The following is a 26538-nucleotide window of genomic DNA, read 5'->3' on the forward strand; positions in this document are numbered from 1 at the left end:
AAAAACAGATTTCAAGCAGACTGCCTCATGAAAGTCTTTGAAAAAGTAATGTACTGGATTTTTAAGTGATTGACAGCATGAAGCTTCTTTTAAAATTTCTAATCTTTATTTAATCATACAAAGTGAATGAAAGTTCAAAGAAATAAAATGGTAGGACTACTCATTTGTTTGATATACATATAAAAGCAAAAATGATCTGTCTCCTGGGAAGCTTGGATCTAGTTTATTAGCACTGAGGTAGGAGATAGATGGGCTCTAGGTTAGACATTTACAACTGGTCTCCTGTTTGCATTTCATTGGGCACCAAGAAGTGGCCTTCAGATACTGGCTACTGACAACTAGTCTCCTGTTTGCACTCCCTGAGACAAGAGATAGGTGGACTCCAGTTGAGGATTTACAGTAAGCCTCCTGTTGGTACTCCAAAATGGAAGTAACAACAGAAGCAGGGTAAATAACCAGTCTCTGTCTCTTGTAAACACCTCAAGATAATAGTCATGGCAACAGTCAAGGTAATAGTCATGGCAAAGACAAAGAGGGCAAAACTCTGTTTGAGTGAAGGATTACGAGATCTCTGCTCCACCCCGACCTTTATGGGACAAGGGAGACACTACACATATGCAGAAAAGCTCCTTGGGGTCAAAAGTTAGGGGGATAATTCCAGGTAATTCCAGGTCATAATGAGTCTGGCTCCTCTCAGAAGCCTTCACTTTGAGATCCATCTTTGCTGAGGGGTGTGTGCACACCTCATGGGAGGGCCTTGAGACAAAGTAACTGGGGGAGGATAACAAGGCAATAGGCCTGAGGGAAGACAAAGACTGGGAAAGTACCTGCTTATAAAGGATTTAAACTTCCCAAAGGAGAGACTCTGTTCACCCATGCACCTTTCTGCATGTACTTTTATTTACAATGAACTTTTTACTTTACTCTTTACATTCTGCCTCCATGCCTGAATTCATTATTGACTAGGCAGGCAAGAAATAGGGACTCTAGCTTTAACTGCTGGCCCTTGTGGTCCAGTGCTTAGGACGCCTGGTCCAGGAAACTAAGAACTTGTTTCCAGCTACTGCTTGCTGCAAGATGCTGATTACTGCTGTACGTGTCCAAAATCAGCATTGGCACACTCCCAAAATTATAGTGATACAACAGGCCAGCTGCAGACCAGCCTATCTGTTGGTGGTCAGCCAGTCTCAAATAGGCATCACTCAACTGCTTGGAGTTGAATCAAAAAGGATTAAAAGTCAGCAAAAACACACTGACTAAATCAAAATCAGCAAATTAAAAAGTAGCTCCATTAAGACCAATACTGTTACCATTCTCATTAGATGATTAATTCAGTACCAAGATCTATCATATGGGATCATCCTAGAATTGATCACAGGCTTCAGTAACAAAAAGGGAATATACAAGGTACTTCCTAACAAGGGCAGATGGTTATTATTAGAAACAAAAGAAACAGAAGGAAAAACAAGCAAACAAAAGATAATAGGCCCAAAATGGAGTTGTTTATATTAAGCCCCATGTCACTAAGCCAAGAATTAATTACATCTTCAGCTTTCCCAGAAATGGAATTTTAAACCATTTAAAAATTTAAATTTAAACCAGTTAATTTAGAATTTGATTCCAATCCCAAAGAAAGGCAATGCCAAAGAATGTTCAAACTACTGTACAATTGCACTCATTTCACATGCTAGCAAGGTAATGCTCAAAATCCTTCAAGCTAGGCTTCAAGAGTAGATGAACTGAGAAGTTTCAGACATACAAGCTTTATTTTGAAAAGGCAGAGGAACCAGAGATGAAATTGCCAACATCCACTGGATCATAGAAAAAGCAAGGGAATTCCAGGAAAACATCTGCTTCATTGACCACGCCAAAGTCTTTATGTGGATCACAACAAACTGTGGAATATTCTTAAAGAGATGGGAATACCAGACCACCTTACCTGACTCCTGAGAAACCTGTATGCAGGCCAAGAAGCAACAGTTAGAACGGAACATGGAACAATGGACTGATTCAACATTGGAGAAGGAGTACATTGAGGTTGTTTATTGTCACCCTGCTTATTTAACTTTTATGTGGAATATATCATGTGAAATGCCAGGATGGATGACTCACAAGCTGGAATCAAGATTGCTGGGAGAAATAGCAACAACCTCAGATATATAGATAGTATCACTGCAGTGGTAGAAAGTGAAGAAGAACTAAAAGAGTCTCTTTATCAGAGTGAAAAAGAAGGCTTAGAACTCAACATTGAAAAATCTAAGATGACAGCATCTGGTCCCATCACTTCATGGCAAATGGATGGGGAAAACAGTAGAAACAGTGACAGATTTTATTTTCTTGGGCTCCAAAATCACTGGGGACAGAGACTGCAGCCACAAAATTAAAAGACACTTGCTCCTTGAAAGAAGAGCTATGATGAACTTAGCATATTAAAAAGCAGAGACATCACTTGGCCAACAAAGATCCATACAGTCAAAGCTATGGTTTTTCCAGTAGTCATGTATAGATGTGAAAGTTGGTCCATAAAGAAGGCTGAGTGCCACAGAATTGATGATTTCTAATTACAGTGCTAGAGAAGACTCTTGACAGTCCCTTGGACATCAAAGAGATCAAACCAGTCAATCCTCTAGGAAATCAAGCTTGAATATTCATTGGATGAATTGATGATGAAGCTGAATACTTTGGCCACCTGATTCGAAGAACCAACTCATTGAAAAAGACCCTGATGCTGGGCAAGATTGAAGGCAAAAGGAGAAGGGGGTGGCAGAGGATGAGATGGTTAGATAGCATCACTGACTCTATGGACATGAGTTTGAGCAAATTCCGGGAGACAATGAAGGACAGGGATGCCTGGCATGTGGCAGTCCATGGGATCATAAAGAGTAGGACACAACTTAGTGACTGAACAACAACAATGGGGAATCACCTGATAAACATTAGTGAGGTCATCTGCCTGATGGTGACTCCTGCTATTTCCCTAAAACAAAGTAACCCTGTAATAACCAATCTACTTTCTGTGTAACATAATCTGCTCATTCTTACTCCCTTCTGCCTGTAAAAGGCTTCCATTTGTACAGCCCCTCAGAGCTCCTTCTGGATAAATTAGATACTTCCAGACAAAAAGTTATTTTTGCTCAAATACACTCAAAAATTTTAACATGCTTCAGGTTATCTTTTAACATTACTTTATCATGCTAGCACATTCTGTCTTAGATTTATTCTAAGTCCCTCTCTTTTCAATGTCAAATTAAACTAAATTTCAACTGTTAAACAAGAATTTTTCAGCTCTTGATTCTTCCTACTGATCTTTGTTCTCTGATAGTTACTGTCCTCCTGCCAACCTCTTTCTTAACCACTGCTTATTCTGACCTAAAATACTTAGTGCATTTTTAATACAAATCACCAGTCCCAGCACAGATGCCCCAGCACTTCCTGAGTCACTAGATGTACTCTATGTCCAGTTCTATTTCTGGCCCTTCTCCTTTTACAGAATCTTCTTAGTCAGTAAACCTTAGCCCAGCAAAGAGAGATGGACGGTCTACAAATTTAACTCCAAGTCACTTAAACTTCAAGTAGACACCAAGGAATTTTCTAGGGGTTCAAACAAAGAATGAGACCTCAGAGCAATTAGGATGCGAGAACATAAAAATACTTTCTGAGAGTGGAAAGGTAAAAGCCTCTCCCAAGGCCTAAGAAGGGGACATGAGTTACATAGAAACCTGTGTCTTTGTCTAGAAGGTCACTGTGTTCTCTGAACACCACTCTCCATGTGTGAAATACCACCATTGGTTGGTATCTTTTCATCCATCACCATCACCCTCTTAAGAAGTACATACCTCTCCTCTTTAGGTTTGGGTTTCTGGTCCCCACCTGGCTAATCTAGATAATAAAAAAGGCTTTCAACAATTTTAACAAGCTTACTATTTTAAAGCTTAGGTCAGTCCTAACTTAATTTCTATATTTCATTATTTAATTTTCTTTTTATTCTGGACAACATGAACACACAGAGAAGGACTTAAAGATGGTACGCAAAATCTTGTCAGACAAGTCCAAGCCACCTGGGCCTCGGTGCCCTTGTTCCTACGGGAGAGTGACTATTGTTAGAAAGCAGTGAGGAGGTTATGGGGAAGGCAGTGGTTCCTTAGAATTCTCCAAAGGATGCTGGTCTGTGGTGATGCCTTTACACATCTAGAATAAAACTAAAAGAAAAATAACAATGAGGTTTCCATAAGGCAATATTTATCCAACTGAAATACTGTCTTCTAGTCTCAAATCATAATGCGCTACCTACACCAGGGGATAGAACTCTTTCTCTTATAAAATCACCCTGATCATAGATGGTACTCTTTCCCGATGTATCGAGATTGCAAAATAAACATGTGACTTAAGCCATGCTGTGACTCCACCAATTTTAAGAAATTGCACATCTTCAAGAATCAAAGAAGTCTGAAAACCCAAGATCCTAATCATTAGGTTCACCAGTTTCTAAGCATAGCTGAACTTGACTTTGCTTGGAAACCCAGAGGAATCACGCTGAAGCCAAGCAAACCCCACGTGATAAATATCCATCAGCTGAGCCTGGCTGTGACTGAAGAGTCTTAGCCTCTCCTGAACTCAGCTTGGTGACTGGCTTTCTTCACCTTAACAGATCAACTCATTTGTTCCTTATTTTAATTTAATATATAATAATTATTTCATTCACATTGAAAAAGATTTAGTGAACACAAAAGAGTGAAAATAAGAAACCTTACCAAAACTCCTATCATTCAAAGACAGCTAGTGTTGCCATCTGAATCCTAACTTACTGCCTTTGATAATTCATATGTTCTTTTATTGGTATAATTTAAATCAGATGCTGTAAAACTATCTTGCTTTAAAAAAAAAAAAAGATATGGTCTTGAGAGACCTTTCTCATATTATAAAGCATTCTCTGAAATCATTGTGTTGAATAACATGTTTTGCCACATAATATTTTTCTACTTGTTAGAACCAGCCTAACAGAAATCTTTGTTTATAAATTGCTGTGAGAAAATGCAATAATCAGAGAGCAAACAAGCAGAATTACTAAACCAAAAGGTATGGAACTTTGAGATATTTCATATAGCCTAATTACTTTGGTTTTCCCAATTTACACTTTTACTATCAATGCATGAATGCCTATATCTCCATTATTGTTCTCTATTGTTATTCAGAGTTAATTCAAAAATTACAAAGCAACTAGTTACTTTTATTTCTTCATCTTAAAAACATACTGAAGTTGAACATTTTTGGTGTCTTTTAGTCACATTTCTCCCTTGGCCATTTTTCCATCTTTGACTTAAAGTTTCTTCAACAAAATGCCATTTTCTGTCAATTCCTAAGAAAAAAGGAAGGGAGGATTTAAAAAAAAGTTTATATTCAGATCTTGGATGTGTTAGTCACTTAGTCATGCCCAACTCTCTGTGACCTCCATGGACTGTAGCCTGCCAGGGTCCTCAGTCCATGGGATTTCCATCTTACTATATGGAGTTATAAAAATCTATCCTAATCTTGTAGTAGCTCTGGTAATTATTCTCCTGGGCAACCTCCTAGATTGCCAGTAAATAAACATGCTAGAATCCAAACCCAGCCGCGTTTGTCTCCAGCATCTTGAGCTCTGTAATATGGTGAGCCCCTGGGGATGCTGTCAACAGGTACAACATAAACATGACTCTACAGTTTTAACCTCTTACTCTTTAAATGAGTTAACCAAAGACCAAAGTAAGCCAGAAGTGGCAAAAACAAAGATAAATCCTTATTAACTTGTAGTTTCCCACTTCTTCCTTTCCCAAAGATAACTCCTTCTTTATGTGGGAAGTTTTCTGATATTAAATTGTTAAACTGTATTCTTTCAGGAATATGTTTCATTTTTTAAGCATTATTGCATATTATGGTATTTTTAAAAGTTCTTAGTTTTCAAGCTTTCTTCTAAAAGACATTCCTTTATTTCACTTTAGAGAAACCCTGCTCTCTTCTTTTGACTAAAACTTTTTTTGGCAAATAAGTTAGCCAATCACTCTTCAAAGGCATTATTCAAAGAGAAATTCACTTAGTATATCAAAATAAAGGAAAAGAATAAAAGTGCAGTCATAATTGGGTCAGTATAGAGAAGCCAACTATTTTTTTCCAGCATGGATATATTTAATTGTAGTAAGTTTCAGAAGCTAAATATTAAGGCAATGAAAGGTAAATAGTACCTCAAGCAAAAACAGTAATTATTATTTTCAATTAATAAAATGATAATGAGGATTTAAAACATCAATCTCAAATCCATTCAAGAAAATACATAATTATAAATAGGTCACTACCCTTGGATTTGAAAGGGCTTCTGGCCTAATCTAATGGTTCTGGTGCTAGAAATGGTATTAAAGCATCAGATTCTTGTGTAACATGCAGAGTTAAGAAGTAGCAAAATATCTGGGTTTGTGAAAGCTCTCTGAACAGAAGTAAAAATTTAAGCTCATTTGTATTTACAATTTTCTACACATTTTTAGGTGAATTTCAGGTAGCCCACTGTTATTGACTATTTCAAAAAACATTATCATTCAAGTTTAAAGCCTTTAAGTAAGCTAAACTGCCTTGGCCCAAATTTGGCTCAATATTTTTCTGTTGAGACATATAAAACAAACGCTAGCAGTTGCTCATAGAGATCTCAGATCTTGCCACTTCATTTACTACAGATCCATATCCCATGACATAAAAGTATACATCAAACATGGAAGAAGCCTTTTATACATGTTTGCACACTAACTGAAAAGGATATCTCTTGACTGGGCTTCCCTGATAGCTCAGTTGGTAAAGAATCCTCCTGCAATGCAGGAGACCCTGGTTCAATTCCTGAGTCAATAAGATCTGCTGGAGAAGGGATAGGCTAACCACTCCAGTATCCCTGGGCTTCCCTTGCAGCTCAGCTGGTAAAGAATCTGCCTGCAACACGGGTGACTTGGGTTGGGAAGATCCCCTGGAGAAGGGAAGGGCTATCTGCTACAGTATTCTGGCCTGGAGAATTCCATGGACTGTGTACAGTTCATGGGGTTGCAAAGAGTCAGACACGACTGAGTGACTTTCACTTTCTTTACTTTCTCCTGATTCCCAATGACAAACATTTGAATCTACTAATATGCTAACCCTTAGTAAGCAGAAAGTGTACCTACTACTTTTATAATTAAGTAACAAAGGTCCGTCTAGTCAAGGCTATGGTTTTTCCAGTAGTCATGTATGGATGTGAGAGTTTGACTGTGAAGAAAGCTGAGTGCGGAACAACTGATGCTTTTGAGCTGTGGTGTTGGAGAAGACTCTTGAGAGTCCCTTGGACTACAAGGAGATCCAACCAGTCCATTCTGAAGGAGATCAGCCCTGGGATTTCTTGGGAAGGAATGATGCTAAAGCTGAAACTCCAGTACTTTGGCCACCTCATGCGAAGAGTTGACTCACTGGAAAAGACTCTGATGCTGGGAGGGATTGGGGGCAGGAGGAGAATGGGACAACAGAGGATGAGATGGCTGGATGGCATCACCAACTCGATGGACGTAAGTTTGAGTGAACTCCAGGAGTTGGTGATGGACAGGGAGGCCTGGCATGCTGCAATTCATGGGGTCGCAAAGAATCGGACACGACTGAGCGACTGAACTGAACTGAACTGAACCTTGTTCATATGATAATAAGTGCTATTAGGTAGTATGGAAACAGAAGGGAAGGGGGCAGGGCACAACATTTGAAAGAGTAACATAGCCCAAGGATATGGACATAAACAGCTTAGAACCAAATAGGTCCGATATGGTGGACTATTTGACTTCAGTAGACCTTGAGGCTCACTGTATGCTCATTGTTAATACATCAGCATCTAACTGGCACACCAACGTGCACCATGACAGCTCTGAGACCAAATATAAAAAGTCAAAAAGTCAGTGGTGGCCCAAATTCTGGAAATCTCTGCCTCTTCCCTAAAATAAATGGAGTAATCCCTCTCATTAGCCTAGGAAATTACCAAGCCCAGAAAAACTAATGACGCCATATTTCAGGTCTCTCTCACCTTCTGAGATAGCCCACACTCTTTTCTATGGAGTGTGTTTTCTCTCTAAATAAATTCACTTCTTATTTGTCACTTCATCTCCAAATTTGTTCACAATGAAGCAAGCATTTTAAATTCACCCAGAACAGTATATGTATTAATACTACATCTCTGAGATGTTATTGTCTCTTTTTAAAATTATTGTATAATTAATAGACCTCAAGGGATAAGGTGCCCAAGAAGGGAAGTACTGTGCTAAGTATTTAAACGACATGGGCTTGTTTCATGCTCAACTGCCCCCATAAGTGGGTATTACTATCTCACCTTTGTAGATGAAGAAAACTGAAGCTTGGAGAGAATAATTCACCTAACATCACAAAACATTCAGATCTGGAAGGTGTGGCTTGAGAAGCTACTCAAAAAATAGAGGGCACACCTCAACATGAATCAGCCATAGGCATACATATGTTCGGGCACATGTGTGGCAGAAACTAACACAATACTGTAAAGCAATTATCCTCCAATTAAAAACAGAAAAGAAGAAAGAGTGCCTCAGTTGCGTCCGACTCTGCAACCTCGTGGACTGTAGACTGTCAGGCATCTCTGTCCATGGGATTCTCCAGGCAAGAATACTGGAGTATGTTGCCATTCCCTTCTCCAGGGGATCTTCCTGACCCAGGGATCGAACCCAGTTCTTAGGCACTGCAGGCAGATTCTTTACTGTCTGAGCCACCAGGGAAACACACCAATTAAAAAGAAATAAATTTTAAAAAAGCAGCAGCAGTAATGTATTTTAAAAGGGGGCAGAAAACAGTGAAAGGAATAGTTTTACAGAAACATTTACTTTTGCAGATTTTATGTTCCTATTCTTCAGTCCTATTCTTATTTGGTCTTAAATTTTCAGAGGTGGACTTAGAAGTTAGGGAATGCATACACTTCAGGAGAAGGAGGGGAGGGGCTTTTGGAATCTGGATGTGGGGGGATAGTTGACCGGCCGAGGAAAAGCCCCAAAGAGGAAGAAAGGCAAGAGTGCAGGAGACCAGGCAGGGGTAAAACAAAACCTGAGATAATGGCTGAGGGGCAGCCTAGAACAGTCTCTCTCAAATCGCTGAGTCCCTGACTTATAAAGGCAAAAGGCAGAGGGACTCTGAACTAGCATGGACTTTGTCACTAGACTTTGTGAAGCTCAAGCTTTTATTGAAAGATATGGAGAACTTTTGAGCAAAAATGGAATGGGAAACCTCATCAGTGAGAGGTTTCCCGAATAAGGGTCTGAATAACGGTTTTCCTCAATAAGAACTTCTCATCAGGAATGACCAGATGCTACTGCATATGTGAGCTTCTGAGGTGCTACACTTTGCCCACAGAGTAAAAATGAGTAATAAATAACTTGACAAAAAAATTTTAGTACTTGATTTTTTCCCCCTGAAATTCATTTAAATTCAGTGTATTCAGAACCTTGAAATAAAAATAGACTCATCTTAGACCTTATCTTCCATGCTATCTAGGTCTAAAGAATAAAATTTTAAGAGCACTAAATCGGCATCAAAAAGAGGTAAATAAGCTCTATAAAAGTGAGGACTTTTAAATAGAAAAAAAAAACTATAAAACATTTGTAAAGGTGACAGGAGATAGACTAGACTTACAAAGGTACATTAATGAAAGAGTTTTTAAACACCCTAAATACACAAAACCATGTGTGATGAACCACTGATCTTGTGTTCTATCTAAAAGCAAAGAATGTACTTTTTTTCTGACCACTGCTCTGGCAGACAAATGGCCCTAATTAACTCTATGCATATTTTCATCATGGCAAATGTCACTCTGTCGTGTCACTGACTGCCTACATTTTGTATCTTTTTTTTTTTTTTGAACTAAGTTTACTGAAAATGGGATGTGGATCTTTTCAAGGTGTTTTTGTCTTTGCATCTGTACACCTCACAAAATTCCTGGCATGTAGGAAAGTGCTTTGTATCTAACTGATTAAAAACCTTCCAACTGTCTGGTCAATGATTGACTTGAATGGAGGATGGATGAATATACAAGTGAATGGTTAAGTGGAGACTCCTTTGTTTGGAAAAAGGTACACAGGAATTATCTATTTTAATTAAAAACTATTCAAGGATAACTCACATCACCATTTGCTGGGAATACAGAAGAAGGAATTCAAACATGGGGTAAGTGAGAGACCAAGCTCGCTTTGTAGGTTTCTGTCAAGCTGAGAGTTCTCGTTCTGTTTGCTATTTACGGAAAGAAAGAATGTGGCCTATCTGTGGGAGACGTAAGAAGATATATTTTAGGATGACAATAAGACCTACAGCAATAACAGACATTTTTTCCAAAGCACAAATAAAGCATCCTGTGCTTTCATTTGCTGACAGCATGTGGGCCAATTCTCGAGGACAAGCTACTGTGCAATATAACACTCCATTTCAACAAAAGGTGATGGTGAAGAGTGGATACAGAAGGTGGTACTCAGAGGGCCACCCGGTTCTGAATACAATGCTCTTTAGCCTTGGGAGGAGCACTGCCAGAGAAGGAAGTACAGCTGAAGAAGCTCTCAGTAGAGGAAAATGCCCACGTCATGCTTCTCAACCATCACAAGTCAACCCAACACCATGTGAGAGTCATGGACACTTGTCAGCAAGTCAGCAGCTCCCCAAGTCTGACCCATTACCTCTAGAAAACTCTGAAGGGAACAAATATGATTTGTTTGTAAATAATTTCTCAATATAATGACCATCTGTGACTCTGAATTTGGCCATTTTGAATAAGCAAATAAGAAGGAAGGAATGGAGGGAGGGAAAGACAATCCCCTTGTTTTCTTGCAGATTCAACAAATACAAATGAGTTCTATCACTCCACACAGGATCTAGTAGATCTGGAATTTTATTGGACATATATTTTGACATATTTACCTCTCTTTCGGAATAGGAATTGTCTTTGTAATACTTTCTTCACACATTCAAATGGAATTCAAGGGCAAGTGCCATAGTGACCACATTAAGAAACACCAAAAGTACAGATTCTTTACCTTTTAAACCTAGAGGCAAGGCTGTATTTTGAAGCCTCAGACAAAAATGTATGTGGGGAGCTAGTTCTGTATTCTATCCTCCTAGAGCAAACTATTCATCAATACTGAACACAATGGAAACACTCCCTAGGAAAGCAGTACATCGTCCAGCTGTCCATTAGCTGGGGGTTGAGGCCTGACGGCAGGACATGCATCTTGTATTTTACACTCACAAGTTCTATGACCTCAGGTCACTCCCCTGCTCTGAGCACATTTCCTCCATTGTAAATGTAGGCAAAGATAAAATCCACTTTGTAGGGCTGTGAGCATTTAGGAAAGTAACTCATATAAAAGCACTCAGCCTAATACCTGCCATATAATACACACTCAACAAATGATATCACTGTCATTATTAGAAGTCTTGAATTTCTGAGGCTCTCTATGTTCTCTTGTCTCACAATGAATAGCATATAAGAAAATTACCAACAGTCAGAACAACTCAAGAGCTCCTCCAAACTAATTCAAGGGCCAGTTAATTCTGCCAGGCTCTTCTCACTTTGAGATGTCATTTGGAGTCTGCTCATCTCTACATTTCATGTGTGTCATCTTTTCATGGAGAACCCGTCTGACCCTCCCGACCAGTCCTCTATCACGCTTCTCTGTTCAAATCTCTACCTGGCACTTTCCATCGACACTCACTCTTCTTCTCTATCATCTGCCTTCTCCAACTTTCCCCCACTTACTCCAGGCTGTGTCCATCTTCTGCTGTTTTCCTAGTGCCTAAAAGAGTATCTGGCTTTGGTAAGTCCCAGCTTAACATTGTTGAATGAGTAAGTGCTTACACAAGTATATGGTGTGTGTAGGCACTGGGTTGGCTTGGTAACAAGGGTAGACAGCAATATCTTGATAGCCTAGTCAGAAACCCACCCAGCACAGGAACAAAAGTGGGTCCATGAGAAGGGCTTAAACCACTGTCTTCCAGGTTTGTTTTAGGGACAACTAAAAGGAAAGAAATGACACAGTCTGCTTTCCCACCACAGATCTTCCTTGACTTATGATGGGGTTACACCTTGCCAAACCATCAGAAGTTGAATATATCATAAGTTGAAACTGCACTGAATATCATGCTTCCCAGGTAGCTCAGCAGTAAAGAATCCACTTGCAATGCAGGAGACACAGGAGATGAGGATTCGATTCCTGGGTTAGGAAGATCCCCTAAGGAGAATGAAATTGCAACCCACCCCAGTATTCTTGCCTGGAGAATCCCATGGACAGAGGAGCCTGGCAGGCTGAAGTCTATAGGGTCACAAAGAATCAGACATGACTGAAATGACTTAGCATACACACACACACACCCCAAACATCATAGCTTAGCTGATGCTGTTGTTTAGTTGCTAAGCCGACTCTGACTCTTTGCAACCCCTGGACTGCAGTGTGCCAGACTCCTCTGTCCTTCATAATCTCCTGGAGTTTACTCAAATTAATATCCATTGAGTCAGTGATGCCATTCAACCATCTCATCCTCTACTTGGCTGAACCTACCTTAAACATGCTCAAAACACATTAGCCTACAGTTGGGCAAAACTGGCCAAAATGAAGCCTATTTTATAATAAAATGTTGAGTATCTTGTGTAAATTACTGAATATTGCACTAAAAATGAAAAACGAAATAGCTGTATGGGTACAGAATGGTTGTACATGTATCAATTGTCACCTTCATGATCACATGCCTGGGCGCTGCTGCTCACTGCCACTGCCCAGCATCGAGAGAAAGTTTGGAATATCGTTTCACTGGCCTGGGAAAAGACAAAAATTCAAAATGTGGAGTATGCTTGCAAATAAGTAGCACATTCTCATCCTCATAAAGTCAAAGAATCCTAAGTGGAACCATCAAATGCCAGGGACAGTTTAGCTATACTACCTCTCTTCCAGATTCTGAAAGGTGATGTCACCACTTCAGCCACTGCCATTCCCTCTTCCCAGATCCCTTCCCCTCATATCTTCAACAGCTACCAGCTCCAGCCCATCTCTCAGGTAACCATCTCAGAGATGCTCTGCTGACTGCAGTACCATATCCTCCCTACCTCTACTATTATCTCCTAACTTAGCTACTTGATTGGGCCCTACATGTCACTTGTCACAATGTGTAATTATTTAATACATTTACTTTGATTCTATTTTGTCCATTAAAATATACACTCCATGAAAGACCAATTTTGTTGTTGTTGTTGTTCTTTGGAACTGCATTTTCAGCACCTTATACAATTCCTGGCATATAACTTGAGTTTGATAAATAAGCATCAAGGCAAGAGAAAAGAAAAGGATCTAGAAGCAGAAGGAAGGAATATCTCATTTTTAAAGTCTTTCCAAATTCCAGACAACATTCTTCGATTGAGCAGCTACTGTTGACTACAGGAAGAGAAGCTAGCACTAGTCTCTCCATGAAGACAAATACAGATACCATGTTTAGTAACTGCTTAACATTTTGCTTCACTGTTACTGCAGAACTCTAAAAGAAACAGTTCATTTCTTGACGGAGGATCTATATAGCTCTTTGTCATCAGACGAGGAACTACAGGAAATGGCAATGAATCACCTGCCCACCAACTTCTTTTTCTCATTTTCTTGCCACTGGCTTCATTCACCCGCTTTCAGAGCCTTAAGTCAATCAAACTTTCATAACCAAATCTCTCCTTAACAAATGCAAGACTCACTTCCCACCAAACAACCTAATTTAGCACAAATTTTAAATTTCAAGGGAAATTTGAACATGCTTCACTTTAAATGTCAGGACTGGATATTCAGATGGAATAATTACAGGAGAGGAAACATTTCCTTCCAATAAAAAAGGATTGCTAGTTTGTACAAAGTACTAAGGATATTACGTTTTAAATGCACCTGCTTCTGTATATTGCTAATGGGCATCTTTGAGCAATCAAAAATCTTTGAGAGCATGGCCCTGTGTCCTGATTGCCACCAAGTTGGGAACACTGGCACTAAAATTCAAAGGACAAACATCACCTCTTAAAACACAGATCCATCAACTTGTGCCTTCTAATATGCCACCAGCAGTTGTTACTCACTTTCATAATAACCTAGAATCCCTTTTCCACATGATTCTAATGGTACAGAACCTGCCTGCCAATGCAGGAGACATAAGAAACATGGGTTCGATCCCTGGGTTGGGAAGATCCCCTGGAGGAGGGCATGGCAACCCACTCTGGTATTCTTGCCTGGATAATCCCACGAACAGAGGAGCCTGGAGGGCTACAGTCCATGAGGTCACATAGAGTCAGACATAACTGAAGTGATTTCACACAGAGAGACAGACAGACACACACACACCCTTTCCCTTGTTCATGAGGCCAATGGATTCTTACCATCTCATTCTTTGCTTGGCTGAGCCTACCTTAAACATGCTCAGAACATTTACATTAGCCTATAGAAGTAAGCAGCTCTTAAGTACACACCATTCTGTATAGCTTAGGAATAAGCAAGGTTCCGACAGCTTTATAAACAGTGTTTTTATAAATAGTTTGGAAACTCTATTAAAACATACTATGATTTTCCAGGTTTGATGTTGGGAGTCTGATAACTGTAACTGCGAAAAGCTATGCTGGACTATATGAGACTGAAGTTAAGCTCTAAAGATGCCAGAAAACAAACAAAAGGCACATCTTCAGAAATCATTTGTTCACAACACAAAAATTCTCACACAATACCCCATTTTCTCTCCAAACCCATTTTCAATCTCTCTAATCATATAAGGGACAGTTTCTCAGTGAGTTACTAAAATGTACTTAACATCCCTCGTCAACATTTATTCCTCATGTGTTCTTACAAAAGGAGCAAGTTGTGGGTTTTATGCCAGAGTCAGAGAGAGATAACCAACTTCCTGGGTGGGGGAATAAAATCTAAATAAAGCTTAGATCAAAATTGTGAATATGTAATTCATGAATCCCAAGGTTTTTCACACTGAAAAAATCTATCATGCTTTTTGTGTTTTATGAAGAGAAGTCGTGTTTACTAGCTTCAAATGTCTCTAAAGACTTATTAAAATATCAGATACTCAAAGTAAATGTATCCAATACCTGTGGTACTCAAGGCACAAAAGAAATGCTATATTTAGTTATTTCCTTGTGTCCTTTTTATCTTTTGTCTCACATTTACAGTATTCATTATGCTAGGACAGTAAGACATGTATAATGGTTGTTTTAGCTTTCTAGGGTGTCAGTGCTCAAATGCTTATGTCTTAGAGATGCACAAACAAGCAAGTTTGAAGATGAGAAGACTGAAGGAAGTCACACAGTAAAGAAATATGCTGAAAGCCCTCGTCTTAATCAAAGATGTTCCAAATAGCAAGTTTTTTACATAATTGTCAGTTTCAGGACAAAGTCTAAGTAAAACATTTTTTTTCAAAAGGGAAAACTAACTTTCCTGTGTAATATATAGACTCTTGAGACAAAATACATAGGAAATACTTTTTTTTAAGGTAGGTGATAATTGCCTGGGGATGGGATTTTACTGTAAAAAGGCACCACAAAGAGATTTTAAATGTTGACTTGCCCCCCAACCCTGTTTACATTGCTAAATTGTTTCAGACACATAGACTTATGAAAGAAAATGAATCTTCTCTCTTTAGCGATTACTATGCTTAAGGAAATTATGCTAAACTCATTTGCATGTAGATGATTCAGTCCTTTGAATAACGATTTCCTTAACCAACACAGTTATTATTATAGATGAGGCTATATAATGGAAAAGCTCAAAAGAGGTTGTAACCAACTTTGATGTATTCTAACCCATAAAGAAAATGTTGCTGATGACTGAAACCAGTTGATTTTCCTGAACTGTTGTGGTGTTTACAGAAGAGTCTTGGCAATTACTTTCTAACTTTCATATGTAAACTTCAGACAGTTACAAAAAACTTTTAACTCCCTATCTAGTGTTTTGTTATTAGTTGTTCAATCATGATAGTTCATATTTGTGTAGCCCTTACTATGTGCCAGGTACTGTTCAAACTGATTCATTCTCATGATTCATGCTCATTTCAGTGTCATATTCTACAGCTTATCTAGTATTACATATGAATATTATCATCACTTTGCAGAGTAGTGCAATAGTTAAAACTAAGGCAGAGAGTTTTAAGGAAGAGTTCTTAAAGGAAGAGCTTTAAGGAAGCTCTATAAGTCAGTAAAAACAAGACTGGGAGCTGACTGTGGCTCAGATCATGAACTCCTTATTGCTAAATTCAGACTTAAACTGAAGTAGGGAAAACCATTCAGGTATGACATAAATCAAATCCCTTATGATTATACAGTGGGAGTGACAAATAGATTCAAGGGATTACATCTGATAGAGTGTGTGAAGCGGAGAAGACAATGGCACCCCACTCCAGTACCCTTGCCTGGAAAACCCCATGGATGGAGGAGCCTGGTAGGCTGCAGTCCATGGGGTAGCAAAGAGTTGGACATGACTGAAGCGATTTAGCAGCAGCAGCAGCAGTGTGTGTGAAGAGCTATGGATGGAGGTCCATGACACTGTGCAGAGTGATCAAGACCATCCCCAAGAAAAAGAAATGCAAAAAGGCAAAATGGTTGTCTGAGGAGGCCTTACAAATAGCTGTAAATAGAAGAGAAGCTAAAGGCAAAGGAGAAAAGGAAAGATATACCCATTTGAAGGCAGAGTTCCAAAGAATAGCAAGGCGAGATAAGAAAGCCTTCCTCAGTGATCAGTGCAAAGAAATAGAGGAAAACAATAGGCTGGGAAAGACTAGAGATCTCTTCAAGAAAATCAGAGGTACCAAGGGAACATTTCATGCAAAGATGGGCACAATAAAGAATAGAAATGGTATGGACCTAACAGAAGCAGAAGATATTAAGAAGAGGTGGCAAGAATACACAGAAGTATACAAAAAAGATCTTCATGACCCAGATAATCGCGATGCTTTGATCACTCATCTAGAGCCAGACATCCTAGAATGTGAAGTCAAGTGGGCCTTAGAAAGCATCACTATGAACAAAAGCTAGTGGAGGTGATGGAATTCCAGTGGAGCTATTTCAAATCCTGAAAGATGATGCTGTGAAAGTGCTGCACTCGATATGCCAGCAAATTTGGAAAACTCAGCAGTGGCCACAGGACTGGAAAAGGTTAGTTTCCATTCCATTCCCAAAGAAAGGCAATGCCAAAGAATTGCTCAAACTACCGCACAATTGCACTCATCTCACACACTAGCAAAGTAATGCTCAAAATCCTCCAAGCCAGTCTTCGACAGTACATGAACCACGAACTTCCAGATGTTCAAGTTGGATTTTGAAAAGGCAGAAGAATCATAGATCAAATTGTCAACATCCATTGGCTCATCAAAAAAGCAAGAGACTCCCAGAAAAACATCTATTTCTGCTTTATTGACTACACTAAAGCCTTTGACTGTGTGGATCACAACAAACTGTGGAAAATTCTTCAAGAGATGGGAATACCAGACCACCTGACCTGCCTCCTGAGAAATCCGTAAGCAGGTCAAGAAGCAACAGTTAGAACCGGACGTGGAACAACAGACTGGTTCCAAATAGGAAAAGGAGTATGTCAAGGATGTATATTGTCACCCTACTTATTTAACTTATACGCAGGGTACATCATGTGAAACTGCAGGCTGTATAAAGCACAAACTAGAATCAAGATTGCCGGGAGAAATATCAATAACCTCAGATATGCAGAGGACATCACCCTTATGGCAAAAAGCGAAGAAGAACTAAAGAGCCTTTTGATGAAAGTGAAAGAGGAGAGTGAAAAAGTTGACTTAAAGCTCAGCATTAAGAAATCTAAGATCACGGCATCTGGTCCTATCAGTTCGTGGCAAATAGATGGGGAAGCAATGGAAACAGTGAAAGCCTTTATTTTTTCAGGCTCCAAAATCACTGCAGAAGGTAAATGTAGTCATGAAATTAAAAGATGCTTGCTCCTTGGAAGAAAAGCTATGACCCACATAGACGGCATATTAAAAAGCAGAGACATTACTTTGCCAGCAAAGGTCCATCTAGTCAAGGCTATGGTTTTTCCAGTAGTCATGTATGGATGTGAGAGTTGGACTATAAAAAAAGCTGAGCACTGAGGAATTGATGCTTTTGAACTGTGGTAATGGAAAAGACTCTTGAGAGTCCCATGGACTTCAAGGGGATCCAACCAGTCCATTCTCAAGGTGATCAGCCCTGGGTGTTCTTTGGAAGGACTGATGCTAAAGCTGAAACTCTAATACTTTGACCACCTGATGTGAAGAACTGACTCATTGGAAAAGACCCTGATGCTGGGCAAGATTGAAGGCAGGAGGAGAAGGGGACAGCAGAGGAGGAGATGGTTGGATGGCATCACTGACTCAATGGACATGAGTTTGAGCAAGCTCTGGGAATTGATGATAGACAGGGAAATCTGGTGTGCTGCAGTCCATGGAGTCACAAAGAGTTGGACACGACTGAGTGATTGAACTGAACTGAAGGCAGAGAGAGGCTAAGTGACTTATCCAAGGTCTCCACTGATAATAAGAGCTGGAGCTGAGACTCAAAAACCAAGTGGCCTGTCTCCATAATCTTTGCTCTTAACTCCACTATATTAAATCAACTTGGAACAAGGATAAATTGAAGATAAGTTTAACACTCTGACTCATGCACAGAATAAGTTAAAGAGGGGAGAATCTGGTGTGGGCCAGAATAATTAGGAATATTTTCTGTGGTATTTTATGCAAAGTGTGTTGGATAATTTCTAACTTTTAACAAAACAGCAACAAAAATAGAACTGTTGACTAAATACTTACTCTTTCTGTCTAAACTAATAGGAATCAGTTACAATAAACATGAGTGAAAATTTCAAGTCCACATTTCCATAATAACTTTGCACTCATAGCCTATGAGCCCAAGGAGGAGAAAGAGATAAAAGGAAATTAGAAAGGTACGGAAGATTTCTTGAAAGGGCCATGACACATAATGGTTATTAACAGCCACTCTCATCAATGACTGCTTATTTTCCCCCTCAGGCTCAATTATATCAGAAGTAGTTCATTATATACTCTTCCCTTTGCTACTTGCGCATTCTATACACTGTTCCATTTGCTAGCCACACTTTTAACTATCCAGCACCTACCAAAGGGCTCAGAACTGGTCTAGAGCTTTTTTCTCTATGGTTCACGTTAATTGTTCTAGGCTTTGCCTCCCAATTTCTGACCTAAAACCTCTTTCTCTTGTGAGTCTGTCCAGTCTCCTGGACTTTGGTTTCATATTCAATCTGGTTCCTTATTTCCAGTTAAATGGATCACCTGTCCAGTTCTGTTCTTTACCATTGCTGCTAATAACTACTTGTGAGCATCATGCTAGATACTCATTTACGTCAAATGCTGATCAACTATGTAAATTACAAACTATTTTCCCTGCTGTCCTAATGGAGAGGGAAGGCTAGAGAAGGTTTCTCTTGGGAAGTGGTATTTATGCTAAGAATTTAATTGTATGAAGTATTTCAACTTGTAAAGATCACAGACAAACTATCCCAGGAAGAGAGCACAGCAGACACAAATGTCTTTAAGTAGGAAAAACCCTGGTATTTTTAGTAAGCTAATGTGGCTATCAAACAATGTCTGAAGAGCAGAGTGGCGAGGTGTCTCAAGATGAAGGACATATGGGGCCATGCAGGTCAAGTAGGATGAAATAGTGCCAACTTTGTACTTCCTCCATCAAGTTAGGTACACAGTAAAGCCATAGATCATGTTTTGTCTATGTGGGCTCCCAGAACCCAGCATATCTGTTGACCTTTAGCATCACTTTGAATATTGGTTTTGAAGTTGCTATCGGTACTAGTGACAAAATTGCTGGTGGTGGTAGGTGCTGAATTGTTAGGGGTGCTGGAATCATTAGTATTTGTAGTGCAATTGGTCGTGCCATCCATGGTGGAACTGTCGGCACTTTTGGTAGAATTGCCAGTGGTGTTGATGATGGTATTCAGACTCTCTATGCTAGAAGCGCAATGAATGTCTATTGATGATCACTTCCTAAATGAAGGCCTGTATCCATTTGCTGTATGTGACAGTACATACCATTCAGAAGCAATTAATAGCTAACGTTGAAGCCTAGACCAGGAGATGAAAAGCAATTAAAAGAGTTCAGCTGGTATTATTAATATGCTTGATCAGATGGAGACCTGAGGATTCAAACAAAGCTGAATTTAAATATAATTTATGTTCCTTAATGGTAACATCCTTAACATAATTCTTTCTGCACTTCTATAATATGCTCTGACTCTTTTGCAAATACAGCCTAAACCTACCTGAATCCCCTATCTGTAATGTTGTTACCTGAGAATGTTCTCCCTACCAGGAATAGATTTGGAGAACATAAAGACAGATTTTATAGTTTTGTTAGTAATTCAGCATTCATACAGAAGGGAATAGGGGCCAGGGAGAATGGAGCATCCTACTTCACTCAAATATTATCCCCCAACCAGCAGGACTTACATAAATCATAAGTTCCCTTAACAATTTATAAGACGCCTCCTACCAAATATTATTTTAGGGATAAATAAGACAGTCCCTGACCTTTAGCAGCTATTAATGATATCACTTATTCAGCACCGAATATTTGTATTAACTTCATAGTATCTATCATATTATTTAAGCTAATGGAAATATTATACCAATTTCATACCTGAGAAAACTAAGGCCTAGAGAAGCAACCACTTGTCCTATTGAAAAACCCATGCACTTGTTATTAATCAACCTTACCTCCCTTCCCACTCCATGGATAAAGACACGAGGAAATACTTACTCTGACTTAATGATATCAGTGAACCTTAAAGCTAAAGATCTAGGGTCCATGCAACAGAATCATAGGGAAGTCCCATAGCATCCTGAGGATTCACAGAAAAGCATCCCGGATAATCAAACACCTGAAGGAGGGACACTGATGCTGTAACAGAAGTTATATGAACACACTCTTTGAGCAGGTTGACATACTCTGACCAGTGGTATCGGGTAGAATGGTGCTGGGACCTAAGGGGGTTGGTAAATCTAGGCAAGTACACACAGTCAAGCAATGGTTACTTGGTGAGTAATCAATTAATTACTCATATTACTCATTTTGTGTTTCCTTGTAACATTTTGTCCAAAAAAAATTTTTTTAACAAAACTCTGTATCAAAATAAGATAAAAGCATTTGCTTAGATATGCCTATGATGGTCTATGCCCTGAACAATCAGAAAGTTGTCCCTTTAATCAAGATACTATCCTTTGAAATAAATCTGGAATTAATAGACATGCTATGTCTTAGAGTAAATTAATTTTCCTCTTTCTTGTTTCAGAGAGGTTTTGATTAATGAAGTTAGGAGTGGTGGTAAGGATTATAATAACTAAAGGAAGAGCAAGGTTTGGAAGGGAAAAGCTAGAGGTGATTTCTGCCAACTTACAACTGAAAAATTATAATTTGAAAGCATAGGATTTTCCTAGGTACATACCCAATAAAAATTTGTATCTGTTCACCAAAGATGTGCACTAGAATGTTGAGAGAGTTCTGCTGGACTCAGATAAAAACTGAAACTACAGAAATTTCCACCAGTACTAGAATGAACAATATTATGTCATATATTCACACAAAGAAACACTATAACCAATGAGGGTAAATTCATCATTGCTGTACAATACAACATGGATCAGTCTCACATATGTGATGATCCTTAAAAGAAGGCTTACACAGTTGAGTCTATAATGGGTGATCCTATTCATCGAAATCATGCGACAGTAGATGAATCCCACCAATGTTGTTTGAAGTCAGCATAGTAACTGCTCTCATGAGGGTAATTAGTGATTGGAGGAGATAGAGGAGGGCATTTGTGTGGCTGGCTACACAGATGCACTCAGTGTGAGAAAATTCACTGGGCTGTACACTAATGGCATTGCCATTTTTTCCTGTATGTATATTATAGCCCCAAAATAAGTCACAAAGTAAAAGAGCCAGTGATTTTTTTTATCAGAAGCCTAGACTGAAAGTTAGGATGTACATTATTAGGTAATCATTTAACCTCTCTTAAAGCTTGAATTCTTTGTCTAGAACATAACACTGATGTCCATCATACCAGATTAAGTGAGATTAAAAAATTGTGACATGCTTTGTAAATTATAAAGTTCTGTATTGTCAACTATGTAAGCTCGTAGCTTGCAACCCTTGCTGTGCATGATATACACTTAAGGAGCTTAAGGAGGACAACAAAATATATGCCCTAGTCCCACCACCACCCTACAGATTTTGATTCACTAGGTCTGGGGAGGGGCCAGTGAATCTCTAGTTTCAGAGGATCCGCAAGTGACAATGGTTTTGGACCACCAATTTAGAAAATATCTCCTTGTTTCAAACTTTAATATGCATATCATTTCAGGCTCATTTCTGGGATCTGTGCTATCCATCTACATTTTGCCAATCACAAATTATGCAGACACAATGAATTTCCAGAAAGTCCAAAGCAGTGGGATAACAAACATCTTCAGAGTATGAAAGGGCATTGATCAGCCAAAAGGTATCTAAAGGTCCGTATCACCAAAGCTATAGTTTTTCCAGTAGTCATGTACAGATGTGAGGGTTGGACCATAAAAAAGGCTGAGTGCCGAAGAATTGATGCTTTCGAATTGTGGTTCTGGAGAAAATTCTCAAGAGTCCCTTGGAAAGCAAACAGATCAAACCAGTCACCCTAAAGGAAATCAACCCTGAATATTCATTGGAAGGGCTGACACTGAAGCTCCAATACGTTGGCCACCTGATGAGAAGAGCCTAGCCGACTCATCAGAAAAGACTCCAATGCAGGGAAAGATTGAGGACAGGAGGAGAAGGGGACAACAGAGGATGAGATGGTTGGATGCCATCACTGACTCAGTACACATGAGTTTGAGCAAACTCTGGGATATAGTCAAGGAGAGGGAAGCCTTGTGTGCTGCAGTCCAAGGGGTCACCAAGAGTTAGACACAACTTAGTGAGTGAACAACAACAACAAAATTAAAACAAGTACCCTGAAGCAAAATTTTTTACTTGTGAAAAATTCACAAATGATTATAAGAGCAGAACATCTTCATAGTAATATACAAAGTCAAAATATATGCCATTGCATATCTATGCCAGAAATCAAGATCTAATTTATGCTTTGGTTTTGTTTTTCCTCCACTTAGGAAATGAAAACCAGATTTTGAAACAGTTTTTGATAATATTTCTTTTGATGTCCTTTTTGTGTCATTAATAGTATATTGTTTCAACACCAGGCTTCTATAGACTTTAAAATTGCTAGACTTCAAGAAGTAGATGGGCTTCCCTCATAGTTCAGTTGGTAAAGAATCTGCCTGCAATGCAGGTGACCCGGGTTCTATTCCTGGGTCGGAAAGATCCCCTGGAGAAGGAAATGGCAACCCACTCCAGAATTCTTGCCTGGAGAATCCCCATGGACAGAGGAGCCTGGCAGGCTATAGTCCATGGGGTTGCAAGAGTTGGACACGACTTAGCTACTAAAGATAGAGAAGAAATAGATCATTTCCCACCAAAGAGTAAAATTCATAAAAATCAGAATTTTTTTTGAGGCTTCTCTTTGAGTCTCTATGACATTCAAATTGCTTCATTTCTCTTCCCCTAATTTCTAATTTTCTCCTTAGATAAAGTCATTACACACAAGAAAGGGTTTGTTGCAAAGCAATCCAACATTTGCATGTCGCTGATGTATATGTTGCCCCAACAGGAGGCACTGAATAAATAACTACTGAATTTAACAGATTAGTCATTTTGAGACTAGACCATATTCTCTAGCCAAAGATAAGACCATAGATTTTATGTGGTCTAGTTGTTAAAATGCAGTTAAAACTAACAACTCTTCATTGAATCTATAAAACTATATTTGCATGCGACTTTTATAGGCCAACATATAGTGCTGCAGTAGATTACATCTGAATTGAATTTTTAATGCTGCTGTGTGCATATTAAATGTTACCTTTACTTCCTGTTTTAGGATTCTGCTTAGCATTATTCATAGCCTGAAAAGAAGTTATTCTAGTAGCATCCTACACTTTTATCATGTATATGTCTGGAAGAATTTGTCAACTAGGAGACAATTTGAGTTAAAAAAAAAAAAGACAATGAACAGCCACTTACATTAAGGCAACTTCTTAGAAACTTGCTTAGCTTTTTTTCTTAGAAACTTGTTTCAATTTAATTAGGTGTAGGTCATCAATTCCCAGCTACTTTGAAGAATAAAGCACCACAAAGATAATAGGTACATCACTTGTGACTAAGATTATCTGAAGAAAAATACAAATTACAAAGAAGTATCTGAGTAACAATATTGGGATAATGTGGAACTTTTCATTTTCAGCCAATGTTGTCATCAAAGACATAATGCGGAGAATTACAGAACATTCAACAGTGAACATTAAAAATTCATATTCTGATTAGTGCTACTTTATCACTGATAAATAATTTAAATGGAAGTTTGGTGCTACCTTGTTACTTAACATTGTTAAGATATCCGCACTTCCAACCAAGGTTGATTTGGGTGCTTTTTACTTTCAAAGAAAACTTTAATTTGTTCCTTTTACATGGTGTAGGGTTGAAATCCTACAACTTAGTAAAGAGAATACTCTGAGTTAACTGTCTTCATATTTTAGTACTCAACTTCTTCCCTAAATGGTGCTCCTTAAAGGCATCTGAGGAGCACCATTTACTGCATCTATGTCTATCCTTTCTGTAGAGTTGGTCTCCATTCTCCATAGCTAATATTTGCAGCTGCCTCTCACTGTCTGCTGTCCTCGAATCCAAGATTTCTCATCTCTTCTCTCTTCTTCCCCTGACATTCTCCCCTGTTTTCTATGTGAGTAGAGGGTCATTTCCATTTACTATGGACGCTACCTTTTTCCCCAATTCTAAACTAGAAAGTGAGTGGGTTGGAGAATTTTATGGAACATCTTTGATGTCTTATTAGATGTAATAGGCCTTGTATTTTTTTGTTTCTGTTTTGGTGGCAGGATAACCTCGACTGAGCAAAGACCTAGGAAGATGAGGTCACCTTCAGTCAAATTGGGACAGCTGCCTGATTTCAACATACATTTCTTTTTATTTTGGTATGTGATAAGTAGAGATGATAAAACTCTTGTGCAATGAACAACAGAGTTGCCTTCAGAACCATTTCATCAGCACAGCATGGTGGTGAAAGCATGCCCACTAAAAGATACACTCTGTAAATCCAAACCCCAGTTCTACTGTTTATTAACTATGTAATCAGGGCAACCTCTCTTCTCAGTATCAGGAATGACAATAATTGTATTTCATAGGATCACTTGGGAATTAAACAAGTTCATACATTTACAACACTTAAGATAGGGTCCAGCATAACATAAATGCTCAAATGTCAAGTTATTATTAATGTCTTTTGGATTTCATTAGGCTGGTGAGAGTCTGGATGGTGATGCAATCATGATAGCGAGAAACATGATAAGAAGGAAGTGACCACTCTATACCTTTCATGATTAAAAAGAAACTAATTAGAAAGTGCTCCATTATGGAAAATACGAAAGTTTCTCTGAAAAATTAAAATTAGATCCACCATGTGATCCACAATTCCAATGATGAATATACACCCAAAGGAAATGAAAACAGGATACCAAAGAGATACATGCACTCCCATGTTTACTGCAGCATTACTCACTAACAGCCAAGATATGGAAACAACCGAATATCCATCAATGGATGAATGAATAAAGAAGATGTGGCATATACGTATACAATAGGCTATTATTCAGCCATGAAAGGTAAGAACATCCTGCCATCTGTACCAACGTGGATGGACCTTGAAGAAAAGGTGAGTCAGACAGAAAAAGACAAACACTGTATTATACCACCTCTGCATGGAATCTAAAAAAGCCAAACTTGTAAAAACAGAGTAAAATGGTGGTTACCAGGGGCTAGAATTGTATGATTCTGTTCAAAGGTATAAACTTGAAATGAGTAGTTAGTCCTACAGATCTAATACACAGTATAGTGAAATTTACAAGGTTGTATTATAATCAATAACCTCAGACATGCAGATGACACCATCCTTATGGCAGAAACTGAAGAGGAACTAAAAAGCTTCTTGATGAAAGTGAAAGTGGAGAGTGAAAAAGTTGGCTTAAAGCTCAACATTCAGAAAATGAAGATCATGGCATCCGGTCCCATCACTTCATGGGAAATAGATGGGGAAACAGTGGAAACAGTGTCAGACTTTATTTTTCTGGGCTCCAAAATCACTGCAGATGGTGACTGCAGCCATGAAATTAAAAGACGCTTACTCCTTGGAAGGAAAGTTATGACCAGCCTAGATAGCATATTCAAAAGCAGAGACATTACTTTGCCAACAAAGGTGCGTCTAGTCAAGGCTATGGTTTTTCCTGTGGTCCTGTATGGATGTGAGAGTTGGACTGTGAAGAAGGCTGAGCACCAAAGAATTGATGCTTTTGAAC

At 38.8% G+C, this 26538-nt stretch overlaps 1 protein-coding gene and 1 long non-coding RNA gene across 3 annotated transcripts in view; both read right to left on the bottom strand.

Moving 5' to 3' along the window:
- Positions 1-26538, bottom strand: part of LOC129657406 (translation initiation factor IF-2-like) — a 532690-nt gene that overhangs the window by 450407 nt on the left and 55745 nt on the right. The gene's annotated exons all lie outside the window — the stretch shown is intronic.
- The window catches only part of LOC129657701 (uncharacterized), a 79746-nt gene continuing 54509 nt past the window's right edge, over positions 1302-26538 (bottom strand). The window contains exons 2-5 of one of the 2 annotated variants that reach the window (XR_008717001.1): positions 24197-24282; positions 12757-12838; positions 5226-5356; positions 1302-4199 (exon numbers count right to left, since the gene is read on the bottom strand). This is a non-coding gene — a long non-coding RNA (uncharacterized LOC129657701). The remainder of the gene's footprint in view (positions 4200-5225; positions 5357-12756; positions 12839-24196; positions 24283-26538) is intronic. The other variant, XR_008717002.1, reaches the window with a different exon arrangement.

Source organism: Bubalus kerabau, chromosome 7 (genome assembly GCF_029407905.1).
Source record: "Bubalus kerabau isolate K-KA32 ecotype Philippines breed swamp buffalo chromosome 7, PCC_UOA_SB_1v2, whole genome shotgun sequence".
Lineage (NCBI taxonomy): Eukaryota > Metazoa > Chordata > Mammalia > Artiodactyla > Bovidae > Bubalus > Bubalus kerabau.